The sequence below is a fragment of the Hetaerina americana genome, unplaced genomic scaffold (assembly GCF_022747635.1).
Source record: "Hetaerina americana unplaced genomic scaffold, ioHetAmer1.1.p SCAF_2, whole genome shotgun sequence".
Taxonomy (NCBI): domain Eukaryota; kingdom Metazoa; phylum Arthropoda; class Insecta; order Odonata; family Calopterygidae; genus Hetaerina; species Hetaerina americana.
In genome coordinates, this window is record NW_027286763.1 from 19,815,309 (window position 1) to 19,831,660 (window position 16,352).

The following is a 16,352-nucleotide window of genomic DNA, read 5'->3' on the forward strand; positions in this document are numbered from 1 at the left end:
TATCGGATGTCCATAGTCACGAATTGCCTCCGTTAGGTTGTGGTTACTGCTCGACATCCAGATGTAGAGAAATGCTCGAAAATCTTGTAAAGTCAGTGCAGTGTAGTTGGTATAAAAGGATTCATAGCCAATAATATGCAACGTTCAACAACAAAATATTATAGGTGCACTGTTGCATGGCAAATTTGCACAGCCAAATAATGGCCTGGGAAAAAGAGACGGCGGCGTTTCTGAAAGGTATAATATAGAAAACCACAATTGTGCCAAATAAACTCTTTTATGAGAAGGCCTTTTAATGTTTACTTAGCGATTCTGGTAGTGATGTATATTAGACAATGGGAATTCAACACATTTCTGCGAATATTTTTGCTAGGCAACAAAAAATGGCGTGATAGATCCCCCTCGCGCATAATACTACAGAGGTGCAAAGGCGGGAAAAGAGGGGGAGATAATATGACAATGGTTATATTGAAGATTTTAACAAAAATAAAATATTGGACAGGAAAAATGCTACATAACATTGGGGAATGATGGTCAAATAGTAGACGGACTGAGTAAGCAGTTAAACCCTAACTAAAGGGTGGATGTGTATAGATATTGTGTTTGATTTTACTAATGTAACTGAAAAATTGTCATGCTTTAAAGAAATCATTCGCAGTTACTAATGTGAGCGCAAAAGAACGAATATCCATGCGTACCAAAGGAATACTTTCCTTTTGGAGTGACAATGTCCAGAATAAAATCTGCGATGATTTTTTTATTATTTCTAACAAATTACCAGACCGTTAGATATTTAAAAAAATTAGGTTATGGGTGCCTAAAAAATGTTCTACCAGAGGTCTCAATGCGGAAGATGAGTCCCTTTCGTCACGAGGGTTCATTAATTCGCCGTAAAAAAGAAGCAAATGAGGGCGCCGCGGAGGAAAGTATTGGGCGAGTGCGAAGTGGGGAAGAGTGGAGGGAAGTGCAGGGGCGAAACAAAACATGTCGTCGACGGCCGATGAATATGCGCGGAGGTGATGATTACGTACGTCGCCTCGTGTTCGCATTTGCATCCAGAAGTCCGGAGTCCCTTTCGACACGCGGATGCGCGACCCGCACGCGGACCTGCGAAAGTACGTCGGGTTGGGGGCGGCGATTCCTGGTGGTCGGCGCTACTAATGAGGGGTGCAACCAACCCCTCGGCGAGTTTGTGCGCGCGTTAATTGCGCGGCACCCGAACTCCGAGCTCACGATCACTGACGTTGCGCCTCGGATCGACAGCAAGGGGTCGCGCGGCGGGAGGAGTCACGCGAACACGCGGGGAAGGAAACAGTGCGTCTCGTGGTTACTTTCACCCACGGTCGTACATAGTCTTACTTATTTAAAGGCAAGTCACTGTCTGGAGCAAATAACATTTATATGGTACTCATGATAAGAATTTTTCAGTATCCTAAACGGTTTTGCATTGCTTCACCCGGTTATTTGGTCTTTCATAATTTCCATTTGCGTTCATTCTCTACAAAAAGTCGGTTTCTTTCTTCCTCTTCCGCGCTTATCCTGAATTATCCCTTTCTTTGCGTCCTTGACATCTCACTGTCTCTCAATACTTCCTCCACATACTTCTTATTTCACCTTTCAGCTTCTTCTATTTCCTCAGAACTTCTCTCTAGTATTCTTTTCTATCCAAATTATACTCATCGTCCTTTTCTTTTACCACTTCTCAAACGTCATTCATGTACAATATTCTTCATCCTTAAAAGACCAGATCTCGGGTCCATAGAGTAATGTACTATGTAAATGCTTGCCTGCGATAATTTCCCATTATTGCCCTTGATCCTTAACATCTATTCATTATCCGCCTTTCGTAAGCATTCCTGTTGCAAATTCCGCTCTACTATATTTATCAACTCGATTTTTTAATGCTTGATACTATTACGCTTTATTCTTGCTATGTTACTTCAAAAATACTTTCCGTGCGTGCACATTCTTCCAGCTATAATAGATTATTCTATCTTACCATCGAGTAATAAACTTTAGGGATTAATTTGTTTCTTTTTGTTACTGAATTTAGGTCAATGCCTTTTAGATATATACGCGGAATGTATACAGAGGTTTTTTTTTGAGTTGGAAGAAGCTAATATATTGAAAACAACTTATTTTCTTAAACAATAATTTTTTCTCCGATTCAAGTGAGAAACGAATTTACTTGGTATCATTTCTCTTAGTGTCCGTTAACAAATTATTGTGGAGGCCACTTTAGGTAAGTGGACGGAGTCCTAGGCCATTTTAAAGGGAAGATAGGTTTGGTGGAAAAATGTCGATGAAGGCAGGAAAAAATGGTAGAAGAATTTTGAGAAAATAAAATGCAGAAGTAATTGGACCGAGGGGGCATATTCAGCATTCAAGTTGAATGGATGACAGGAGCAGCATTTTTGGCGGTCCGAAGGGATGTGGGGAGCATTTGAACCTGAAAAATGATATACTTACGACATTTTAGAGTGGGTTGTCAGAAATTAAGTGCAATACTTTTTGAGTAACTCGAAAAGCCCGAGAGAACCGCAACAACTCGAAATAATTGTTATGCGTGCGTAAAATATTTTTGGTTTATCGATGAAGTATCCATTTTTCTTGAGCACATTTATTCCTGAACCTTAAAGTTTGATGATGTAAAACCACATTATTTTAGATTTGATACGGTTTGAACAAGTCGAAATAAGGCTATTGACGAGTAGACAAGAGTTTCAAGTCCTAAATCCTTAAAATACAACGCTGATTAATGCTATCGGCTGGATGAGTTTTATTCCAATATTCCGCTCCAGTTAAATAAAACATTTCGCTTTCTTTTAAAAATTCATTACTGTGCCAGTTGATGACATTTTATACCCTAGAATTTTTTATGACAACATGATTCAGTTGCAGTCACGGAAAATAATGCCTGACTACTTCTAAATGCCATTGTAATTAAATTATACTGAAATAATCAAGCAATGTGTTATCTTTAACGGCGAATTTGTTTTTCAATATTTCATATTTCCTCATAGTGATAGCTTAAGTTATTTAATGAAATGGACTGATATTTTGGAACCTGGTATTTATATAAAATTGGAGAAATGCATGTTAAATTAATTCATTACTCCCCTTAATTATTCATCCCATTAGCTAATTGATCAGAAAATTTTATATTTACCTAATATAGTTCAGCTCCATGTAGTTCTTTTCCAATTTAAGGCGATTTAATGGTTTATTTTCAGCGAAAAGTACTGAATATGTGAGGAAAAAGTAGAGACGCACCCATGGGTAGTAATATGCAGGTTGGCATTTGGGCGATGACATGCGCCAGCCTTGATTTTCAACTAGTATTTTTTCTGGAAAGTCAGACTTTAATCTCTCGCACGGCTGTCTGCACACGGAGGGAAGTGAAGTATGGTGCTGGAACAAAGTCCATAGTTTAAAATTCATCTCAGCATATTGGATGGATGGGTTATCAGAAAATTCACATGCTGCCCCTGATTGAGGTGGCTCGGGGAAGAACGCGATGGCGCCGCGCCGGGAGCGGGTAGCCGCTCGGATGAAACTCCTCCGGAATATAACCGCTCGACACACCTACATGCATACACTATACTTTTCAGCAATTCCGATTTATCTCCTTGAACCAGAGACTGGAAAAAGATAGAAATAGAGGAGCCGGTGCTTTATATATGCCTGTGACTAAGTGCTTAGTGATGTGCACCTACATATAGTGTAAAATTGTCTCCACTTTTTCAGTGATTAAGCTGAAATATTTGAAAAATTAAAGAGCATCGGAAAACGTATTATGATTCTATAGTTATATTCATGATTGACAGTATGTCACGTAGGCATGAATCAAACAATTAAGTGTTAAATTAAATACCTTCAGGTACAGTAGTATTCAAATAGGTATGCTCCACCAGCAATATTTAGCATGCAAAACTGTTCTGACCCTGTTCTATCTAAAGGTGATAATTTCTCCCCGTGTATCAATTAATTGCAATCGCCCGCATATCACATTCCAGGGATTGATTTCGTCCTCCCGTTTAAAATGTCGGAAATGTTTTAGGACTAGAATTCTAGCACACTCGCCTATAACATAGCCCAACGCGTATCCGAGCCATATTTTTGATCAAACAAAAGAACCTAAGGTCGCGTTCCGCGCTTTCCTATTTCTGCGCCTGTCTTCCCTCTCCTTACCTCAATACCCACCCACACTCATCTCCACCCTTGAATGAACCAAAATATATTGCACTGCTTGTTTTGGCAGCTTATCAAAAATTTCTTCCTTCTCCATACCCCTCCCTACCCTATGGTATGGAAATCCCGTCGACGCCCCTATGTAGCCTCAGGGACTGCGTGGAACGATGGAAATGAAGAAGAGAGCGTAGATTTAGAGTAGGTGGGGAGGGGAGGGCTCCGTCAAATAGGAAATGTGTCATCAGTCTAATGGCGCCCGCTCCCACACCAGCGCCACGCACTCTCGTGCATCGTCGAACCCGAAATTGTTTTTCTCTCCCGCCGCTACCATTTCCCCTTCAACCCTTCTCTTTTCCCCTCTTACTCTTTGCAATTCTCTTCCCCACTCATGCACACGTACAAACAAACTTTCTCTCTCCGACTTTCGAAAAACCATCGCTGGATTGTTTTTGCGTCGACGGCTTTGTGATGGAAGGCGTTTTTTTTTAAGTTCCTGTCATGAAAAATCAATATGACCCTCCTCCTACTCCGCTCCAACTCTTCTCCATCTCGTCCTCATCAACTTGCCCTGTTATGTTGTATATTTTCCTGAACGACACCGCGTTTGCTTTGTTTCCGGCGAAAAGGGCGTATCTATCTTCCATTCGCCAATCCAATCTCTTCCAATTAATTTTGATAAATTATACGGTCAAAAGAATGACTAAAATTTAGAATAAAAATTGTCAATTCAAAGAAAACTTTGTATAACATCTTGGTCTTTGTACCTTATACCGATTCAGTGCTTCAGCATGAATTCACAATCATTGTTAGAAGTGTCTTCAAATTATGTAAATAAATAAGTATCCATCTAGTTTTACTTTAGGTTAATATCATTACTAACTATACTGTTCATTATGATATGTTTAGAGTGATGAGTATATGAACATAATTTAATAAAACTTTGATCATAAAGTGATACCTTAATAACCATGCATGATTAAATAAACACGTAAAAATAAATATAGATCAATGGCACATTAATGTGAGCATCGCAGTCCTGTTTCCTTACCTCGAGTGTGAAAACAATTCCTATTAAAGACAGGACTTGAGCACAACTCAGCCATTTCCTAACTATCCAGAGTTAGAGATCTTATTTTTCTAAATTACCTCTTTTGATATGTAAAAATAAATTTTCCTTAATCATATATTTCTACGTGGTCCTCACCGCATGGAGCAGAATAAATGGTGTCAGATTATCTGCCAGATAATATTGTGGAGGAATTTTATTTACTTGTCAATATTTCGTTTAGTGTTATTATAGTCTGAAGGTCACACCGTATTAATTGCGTATAGTCGAGGGTAAAAAGACAACAGAAATGTCGTGAAGCTTATATGATACCGCCATGAAAGGTATTGGTAAGAGGAAAACTCTCTGCTTCCACTCAGGATTCATCCTCGTCCAGTTAAATTATTTGAAGTATTTCTTTGATGGAAGATTTTCCCTTCATTTGCGACATAATGGGGAAACGCAAATTAATAAATGTAAATAATATAAAAATTGTCTATGGTTCAATTTTTAAGGATTTATGTATTCAGGTGGAGTTTGAAAATAATTTCAATGCTGTAATTATTTGTTTAACCCTAAGTTTCCATTTCCAAAGAATATAAACAAATGTGTATACATCTTTTTCAAAAGAATATACTTCAACCCTCCAGGCAGCTCGCGCAAACTCTTTGTGCTGATATTTTACTTTTCCTGTGATTCGTTAGGTGGTGCTCACACCTCTTTGTCACAGTGTGCTTCATCTGCTGCACTTTCAACAAGATTGCGTCATCTAATTGATTTTGTCTTTTGGCTGTCAGTCACAATTTCACGTTAATCACTATTCCATGAAACACGATTTATGTTTTATTTGAATTCCCTTCTCAATTTTGATGAAGGGCTATATGTTGTTTGATTGCCACGAGAGCGATGTAAAATTTAAGTAGAATGTACAGAACCACAGCGTTTAAGGAAGGAGTTGCTATGGAAAAAGACAAAACGTGAAGCATTTTTGAACTTATTTGATTTGTTTTTTCATTTCAATCTGTTCAGCATGTTAATGTATGGTTTTGTGTTCTTTTGTTTCCAAAAATAAATCAAAGAGCTTACGGGTATATTTTTAAAATGCGTTAAAATTCTGTAATTAAAACCTTTTTTATTGATATCAGACAAAAATAAATTGTTATAAACGTTGTTAAAGTTTTAAGTAGATTCTGCCAGTCGTAAAAAATGCGATTTTTACTACTTTAAATTTTATTGCCCAGAAACGTGATTTTCTGGAAGGCGGCATTTAGTTATGACTTCTCCCGCCTCTGTCGCGGAAATAGGTGTACCTGCCTGAAGGCATAAATAAATATAGAATATTTTGCGTCATTTAATACCCAGGTAAATGTATTATTTTATTCAATTCTTTATTATTATTCCGTTTATATTTTTAATAATCTGTTCTATTGCATATTTTAAACAGAAGTCAATCTCACAAAAGTGGAAGATCCTGTGTGACTCAAAAATTAAAGCAACTAGTTAAGGAATGAGAAACGAGCCTCCACTGTGAGAAACAAATCTCATTATCCTCCAAATGCAATTTATTTGCAGACATTTATATTTTCATTTCCTCAAAAACCAATGTGTCCGGACTTATGAATGTTTTTTTGGTCTGTTCGACGTTTGACTACCTATCACCATTCTAAGAGCATCTGACATAGAGTGATTTCCAGAGTACAGGTTCGTGAATCCCCTTCTCCTCTCATTCCGTTGTGCGGGGTTTGTAAGCTGTTTCCATATGCCTGGAGGACACGTCCATCACGGGGAAGGCCATGTCGTCCCACTGTTTCAATCAGAGGACCGTGAGAGCGGAAGCACTTTCCTTTTTCTCCTTGATTTGTTTTTTTGCTCACCAAGGTTCTTTTTTGAACTTCTATTACACCGACTGACGGCTACAAGCGTTCCTATCGCATAATTATTATAAGGAAAGGAGTGTGTGGGAAAGGGAAGAAAGTATATGAAGGCAAATAATATTGGGAGGAAGATTTAAAGATACTTAATAATAATATAATTTTCCCCCAGATAACATGCTGTCGACGGAGTGGTGATTAGTCATCTTCTCCTCTGTGTCGTTTATTAAATCTTCTCCCCCGGTACCGTCAACTCGGTATCCAACCCATTACTCATTCTCACCCTCCCTCTGCGCCTTTCTTGGGGTTATCTAAGGATTTTTGAAGATACCTTCTTGCAAAATAATAAGGAAATCATATTTAACGGGGTGCATAAATCTCTTCATGAGGACGTTTCATGGCGTGTGGAACCCGCTTAGGCATTGAAAGACCTTGTAGCCTCTTTATAATTACTTCTCATCCAAATCCTCTCAGAACAGCGAATGAAGAGGCACTCCAGTGGGAAAATATACTCAAAGACTGGCTTAAAATATCTCGTACTTGTTGGTTTTCTGTATATAACTGATTGTCTGAGTGAGAACTCAAAATAAAATCTCAAAAACGACCGTGTGTGATTTCCTCATTGATGTTTTATAGATGGAAATGTGAAAAATATTCATTCGGAATTTTCGATATTTGCAATTTTTCGAGCCTTGGGAAGTTAGGGAGGAAGCATGCAATTATGGAATATCAAAATTTTCTGTTGTGGCCGGAAATTGGCCGAAATTATTATAAGTTACAGATTCACATAGTATTTGTTCATTTAGAAACACTATTCAATATTATTACTACATTGGTAATTACTTCTAGTTTCTGTACTTTTATTGCATATCCGCCTTATAATCGAAGTCGTTATTTGACATACATATCTCCTATAGGTCTTGATAGCTAGTCATGGGAAACTCCATGCGGAACATGGAAAGTAACTGTTGTACCCCATCTGAAAATCGGGATTTATATGAAGTGAACTATCTACACAACCATTGGGTTAATTATTGTAATTATAATTACTTAAAATGACTGCTAGAGTTAACCGTGACCGTCGCTTCAAATGAAACTATATGTGGAATTAAATTTTTATTGCTGCTGATTAATATTTGTTTCCATCAACCATGTCAATAGCATAAGAAATTGATTTCGCGTCATAACTGTGCCTACTTCTTTTTTTCCATACAAATATGCTACCTCGGTGTGTAATTCATCAGAAAACATACGCTAAGAAAAGATTTATAAGCTTTTATTTACACCGTTGGTTAGTGAGATAGTTAAATACGGAATGATGTGGAGCCTGAATAATTCAGAATTTACAATAGAGATATTTTCAGCGAGTTTAAAATTAAATTTTATTTCATTTTATTGATTTTCCGTAGCGACTCATGTTTCCTACCACTCCTTTATTGGAATGGCAGTTCCTAACGGGACGAACTTTTGTTTGAATAATTCCCTACTCTTCATAATAACAAATTCAGTTCCAATTATATAACAGAGCTACGGTTATAAATACGAGGGTCATCCGGAAAGTAGTACCCGTTCGTGCCGCATGAAGTGCTGACGACGCGAGTAGCCGCTGGACGAGGTCAGATAGCTTCAGTGGCTTGTCTGCCTTCTCTGAGCCAAGTTGCGTGACGCTAGCATTGCCTGTGTTGTTTCTGTGATTGTTTACAATGTTTAAAAAAATTGAGAACGCCGCCAGTTGTGAAGTGAGGGCAGTGATTAAATTCCTCAATGCAAGAAACGTTCGCCCATGTGATATTCATCGCCAATTAAAGGAGGTGTATGGAGACAATGTAATGGACGAGTCGTCTGTTCGGCGGTGGTGTCGCAACTTCAACATGGGGAGGGGGAACACACACGACGATGAGCGTTCGGAGAGACCGTCTGTCATTACAGACCAACTGGTGAGCTCAGTTGACGAATTCGTGAGGAACGATCGGCGCGTCACAATTGATGACATCTGTGAGCATTTTCCCAATGTTTCTCGAACAATTGTTCATGAAATTGTTAAACACCATCTGCATTATGCAAAAATTTGTGCAAGATGGGTCCCTCGCGTATCTCAATGAGCTGGCGGCGAAGGACTATGCAGCAGGAATACAGAAACTTGTCACACGTTATGACTAATGCCTTAATTTGCTTGGAGATTATGTTGAGAAGTAGTTTAAAGTATCCTCTTTCAAATAAAATTTTTTATGTTTGTTAATATTTACTTTTGTCTTTTTATTTCACGAACGGGTACTACTTTCCGGATGACCCTCGTATTATATCTTGATGTTCAATACCCCAGCAGTGATCTTTCATCAAACTTTGACTTATGACATGTAAATATCTTTCGCACCTGAATTCCACTGCGCTGGAGGATTTATTCTGAAAGAGACGTTGTTTTGTGACGTAGCAGATGGTTGGTTCTCTTGGAAGGCTTCGTTCTTCCGGGCTCTCTCCTCACTTTCGACTCTTCGAGAAAAGCCGTTCCTGCTCCCCGCCATTGTTCGCCGATGAATCCCTCTGGACGATTTCCTCCGATCGCATCACGCTCCTTCTCCTCCCCTCCCCGCCCCCTCTCTCCCTCCCTCCCCCTAAACCCCTCCTTCACCTCTGCCGACCCTTGATGCGTGTCAACGCGTCTGCCTTCCACCTTCACTTTCTTTTATTCCGCTCCTCTGCGCCGGGATGCCTCTCCTCTCCTTTCAGCATCCCTATCGAGGCGGAAGGAGGGACGGCGAGCGGGGGTGTGATTCGCTAAGACCGTTTCGGTCACTGCACGAACAACGTCAGGTGAATCGATTAATACGTGCGTTCATTCCGTCATTCATTAAGTCCGTATTTAGCTATTCACCAGCTTGTGTTCATGCACGTGATGCATGCATATTTAGTCATTAGGGTAAGTCATGCTTCTTGGAATATGCAGCTTGAAAAATATATTTTCCGCTATTATAAGTTTCTTGACACCTCGCCCCTTTGCTTGCTTTATCACGTGTCATTGTTCGGGTCAGTATTTCTTAAGAAAGTGTTCTGACGGACCAGAGTGTAGCCGTTTGGCTTTTGGAAGAAAGCTTGCAACTCCACAACTCATAGTGTTTATCATCTCCGTCTACACACGCGTCAAGGCAATGTTAATCCAAATGGCTTGAATGTAGCGTAAAATATGGTGTTTTTAAAGAAAAAATTGGGAATCCATTGTGTCCCTTTAGTTTTTAATTCAATTAATTATTTCAATACAATTTTTGTGTGCGGAAAAAATGAGTGGGCCGCTGGTCATTTTGTTACGGGCGTCATCTATTGTTATTTAGAAAACTTATAAACTAATGTATTGAGATGATTACTTCAGAAGTTGTTGTCTGCGTCGATAAGAAATATCTAGGTGATTGCACGAAAGAAGACCACAGGAAAACTACTTTTACAAAGAAACTACTAGTAGAAAAACCTCCGGCATCCAGCTCGCGCGATTATTTCTCTGTGAACCCTGAATGTTTATAGTCCATCAGTTAATATTTTGTAAGTCTGGGACAGTATTCTTTCAACTGTTTGCGATTCATATTTTTTTAAGTAGAAAGTTTAAAAAAGTTAATGATCCCAAGATCACATACAAGTCTCGTATTTTAGATCAGAAAACCCAAAAATACTATTAATTAAGTGAAAATTCGCAATGGATCCAATAAAATCTTCGTGATTTACCTAAAATATTCAATTAAGTTTTCGTGAGAGCAAAGGAATGATTCGAATCTATGATTTTAATGTCTCCGGTCCACTTATGCTCTAATTCAAATAATACCTATGTGAGGAGTTTTTTTTCATACAAATGTTTAGATTTATAATATTCTACTATTAACCACTCCTTTGGCTGTAATTTCTTCTTTCTTGTAGTAATTATTTATGCATAATATTTTGCTAATGGACGACCGTAAATTATAAATAAATTAGAACAACTAAAGAATTCCTTAATTTGAATGATATCATAATTTAAAAATGTTCAATGCTTGAAACATTCGTCACCAGCATCATTTTGCTTGGCTACATATTCTGCGGAGCGAGAAATACAAAAAAATAAGAAAATGGGCCCATGGCATCGAGGCATCCATGGAATTAAACCGTTTGCAAAGAATAGCAGGCCCATTCATCGATTAATTAAGAGACGTGTCTTTGCTAAAGAGCTAGGGCACTTATAAATTATGTCACCTTTCAGCGTGCGCTTCATTAGCGGAATCTGAGTTTGAGTTCTAAAAGGGTTCGTCTGAACCGAAAGTTTTACGTCAGCCGAAACACGATCTGCCTTATTTCCCTCGATCCATCTTTCCCGGCAACCGTAAACTTGCCTTTCATCGAACTTTCTCTCTTTCCTTCCCCTCTGCATCCACGACTCTTTTGCCTAAAAATGTCAGTATTTCTCTCTTATCTCCTCATTATAAGCAATGCCTCAGAAACCTGCGCCGTTATGATTCCCCATAATATGTTCTTCATCTAAACAACCACTCTGTCCTATCCTTACTTACATGGCCATTCTTTCTCGTCTGTGAATATGAATATGTGAGTTGGTCTTTGCATGAGTGTACGTGCCATTTTACTTTTCCACACCGTTATTTAAAGCCCTCTGAAAAACATCGACCACCACAATTTTGGCCAAATGGCGAAAATGGAATGTTGCTACACATTGAATGGCAAACCGCAAGCCCTGAAGCATTCCCATTTGGAGATCAGCGATCTGCAATCTGACCGTTGGGTCTGCCCTCTCCGTTAAGTAATCGGTGCAATTATAGTTTGCGTAATTAGGTCAGAGGAATAAAATATTTATCATATCCAGAATTAATATTAGGAGGATGAAAATAATATCACCTTATTCATCGACTGCTAAATAATAATACCACTCTGAATTGGTTTGTGTCATCATCCTCTATGTCTGTTAAGAAATTCATTTTAACTTCTAATTTCTTACTCATTTTTTTGTAATTGAAGTTCATAAAGAGGGTCTTGTAATCCAGATTAAATAGGTATTATGCGTTGCAGCGTGTGCATTATTACCTTCATATTTTTCCAATCGTCTATATTTTAAATTATGAAGCCCATGATCACTGGACAATAATAATTTTTATTTTATTTGATATTCAACTGGGTAAGGCATGTTTTGGATGGACACACCTATATGACTTCTCCTAGCAAAAAACGACTCCTGAAATCGGGAAATACAGTAATTCGCCTCTAAGCTATCCTCATCTACGTCACTGTCTCTTTCAATATCTACCTTCCTGGTATAATGTCATTTTAATCAGTATTTCTCTATATCCCTTCCACCCATCTTGCATCTTTTCTGGTTTAACTTGTATTTTTCCTGATTTATCTTTGATTGTTTGCTACGATTTTCCTGCGTCTGCGCACTGCGTCTTCCAACACGCTTCTTTCACCCCCCTTGTTTCGCACCTTAGTTTAATATTGAATTCCATATAGTTCAAATCTACTTACCTGGGTGTTTATTATCATAATTATATCGTATCGTATGTAATACGTGGTTTTCTTGTCCTTTTACTAATTAATATTCCTATGGTTTCTTTGGCGGCTTTTGATATCCCTTATTTGATATGTTCCTAATTTTTCCAGCAGTATTTCCTCATTCATTATTATCTCTACAGTCTGTAGTTAATCCTTTCTTGTCGATCCCATTTGCGCTTCTGCGTTACATTCCTAAACCTTCTTTCCTCTTTTCTCCTTTTGAAGTGGACGCTACCCTTCATAATTACTAAATTGTGATCCAATCAGATCACGTTGTTTCTAAATCTTTGACTAGCAAAGATATTATCTAACTGAAATCTTCCACACGCGGCCGATTTGGCAGAGTCCCGTATTTTCAAGGAGTTATTTTCTCTATACCGTCCACTGTAGAACTCTTGGGAATAATAGATAAGGTGGTTTCCCGTTGCCTTCCCCAATATTGTTTTTAGCGTGACACCATCACTTACTGGCCGCCCCACTGGGGTCAGACGCCATTGCAGCCGCCTCACTGAGGAACAGAGGCTGCGTGGACTACCTTTCGTCTGGCTCCTAACCTTCGACCTATCTGGCATGGGTGACCCTACCAGGAGCAATTTTTATTACTCCCGCCAGCACAGCTCTAGGGGTCATCGGAACGCACAAGCCCTTCCACCAAGTCAAGGTTGTAGTGCTTTGAGAGGGGCACAATAAAAGTAGATTTTTAAATAAAAATGAAAAACCTTCTCAATATGCTTTGTATATCTAAATACTCTCAGCATGACTGTGCTAGCAGGGTTAAAGGGTTAATATTTAGATCATCCAGTGGAACTCTATCCGGGGTACGCGCAAACCCCCCTTGCTCGTAATGACATCCTTCTGTTTCATTTGAGCGTGATATTGCGTCAGAGTAACAGCCAAATCGGTGATCTCGGACGTGGGTAGCCGAGTGAATCTTCTCGCGATCCTCCAAAAGATGAAAAACGACAATGAAACATATAGTAGTACTTAGATGGAAACCAGGAGGAACATATTCAGAAAATAATTTAAACAATGACTTTTATTTTACTTTTTTGTAAAAATACATGATCGCATAATCTGTAAATATGGGAAGGAATACGCTACGGTGATTCTTGTAATGAATAAGTTGATTTTTGGAATGAAAAGGGTACGCTCACTTCGTATGGAGGTTACCGACTTAAGGACGAGGTTTTAATGCCAACGATCTAATTCCATGAAGGAAGCTGGAAAAAACTTGGGCTTCAGATATGCAGTGGTAAATAATGATAATAAAAATATTGCAACAACAAAGACTCATTAGTTTCAGAGTTGATCTTCAGAATAATATCGGAGACCACAGATTCTTGAGGCTGAGCGATGGATAAATATTATGTTTCCATCAGTGTTCTGTTGCTATGATTCAGTATAAATCGAGCTTGATCTTAAGAGTGTACTCTCTACACAAAACATAATACCGTAAACTTATTGGTAAGAGCATACCTAATTTAATCCCTTTGTATTCAATTAGCGTGCCACTGAAAATAAGAGCTACTTATTGGGTAAATCCTTATTTTCCGATGGCTATTTATTTTAATTTTGTAGTGAATAAAACAATGCTAAAATAATGAATTAAATGTATGAATTCTGCGGCCAAGAGTCGTTTTGTATTCAGTATGGCACAACATTATTTCAATTGAATGTTCTATTTTAGGCGAAACTCCTTTTATCAGAATAATCATGATAAACTACAAATAATCAAGTGCGGCTGGAACCATGAGGATAATACATTTACCACATGTTTCCAGATAACATATGTTTTATTCCTCCAGAAATTATCTCTTTTATTCTATCTTTTTCCTATTATCTCATTTATCGTGTCAAAAACGAAACATATTTATTGCAATTTATGACATTTATGCGTAATATTCGTGATTAAAATCGAAGTTTGGGTCAGAAGAGTTTGAGCATGTGTTAGGGTTTAGTAGGGCTAGGGTTAAGCGTTAGGCACCCGAGCTGAAATCGATTACCATCACCCTGTACCCTACTCTCAAACGCTTATTATAATTTTTTGAAGTAACTGATAAATATTCTCTCACAGCGTAAGCATTTTTTAAAATCTAAATTGTCTGCGTGGCGTCGGAGGGGACCCCTAGGGGTTGAAATGATTTGAAAGCGAGAGGAATTTATTTGGAGTAATTTTTCATGACTTTTCAACTGGTAAATTCATATCATTTACAAATTTGGTTCAGTTATTTAACACTTTTTATTTGTTAATTGCTAATTTTTTACATTTTACATGGAGATTATAGTTTTTCTATTGCGTTAATAGTTGTTTTCAATAACATATGCATACGCGATAACTGTAATGTTTTTTGCCTTCATGCGAGGATGGTTTCATTTTTAGTGATAGTGTCCTATTTCACTGCGCCCATTAATACTTTGCGTCTTCCCAGTTTCTCTTATTTCCAGAATATTAATAGTTTGATTTATTTTAATTTAAGAAGTCGTCTCAGTTGCCCCAATATTTCGTGTGTGACTTGGTTTTAGTCGAGCATTTTTCCATTGTTAATTCAATATCCTCGTCCTTGTTTTAATGTTTCTGATTTTATATCATCCCAATTTAATAATTCCTCTTCGCATTACGTTTGAAGATAAGAATACGAGAAGAATATTTTGGAATTGATGGTAATTACCAGAGGAATTTATTCAGACTTATTTTGAACTATTGCTGTTGTTTGTTTTCGTGAAACCTAGTCACAAAAATTTTACTTTAATTTTGATATCAAATGAGTTTTTTTAGATTTTTTCAGGGAATTCTTATGTCTCTAATCCCTTCCGACCATACTCCTTCCAGTTCAACCTGCGCTGATGATTTTCTTAAGACTCTCCATGCAGCTATTTTTGGGTCAGCCTCGACCTAAATTGAAAAAATCTCTGTGGATCTCATAGGCACAAGGATACGCGTGGACCCGCGTTCGTTCATCCTAGCGAGTATGGTCGAGCCCGTCCCCCGTTGACAGAAGCACGATCGCAACGTTCAGGGAAAGGAGACACGAGCAAGGATATCGTCACAGCACTTACCAAATACAGAGAAAAAGAAAATGTTTGCCGTTCATACCAGCGAGGATAAACGTAGGGAATGAAAAAGGAAAAAAAAGACCTTTCCTCCCTTTAAAGTGTTATTTTGGCGATATTCCCGCTGGACCCTTAAATAGATACCATGTAGAGAGAGAGCAGGGGAAGCGGATGGAGTGAGTGTTTGGCCAGGGGAGCGGCGAGGGGGGAAGGAGATGAAAAGGGGAAAGGGAGAAGAGCCCTCGTCCCCAGTAGGAAACGATGAGGCGGTGACCTGTCAGAATGAGCAAATCCTTACAGATTTTTGAACGGACCAATGAGCGATAACATCTGCTTCTCCTCATTACACCGCCTCTTCCTCCCGAAGGATGCCGCCACCCCTTTCCCTCAGACAGCCTTCCTCCCTTTCACCCTCCTTTCCCTCCGCGTAGATCGGATGTGACCCCCATCTGTCCCTTCTCCACCCAAGTATCCTTCTTCCCGCTTCCCTTCGTCTTTCACTCATTTCCCTGTTGCGGCAGAAAATTATCGATTGCCCAGAAAATTGATAAAGTCAATTTTCCGGAATTTCTCATGGATTACTCTGTTATTTTTATTATATTTCGCTAAAACCGCATATATTACATGAAAAGTTTGAGCTCTATAAAGTTATCAAATAGCAAAACAAACAAACAGCA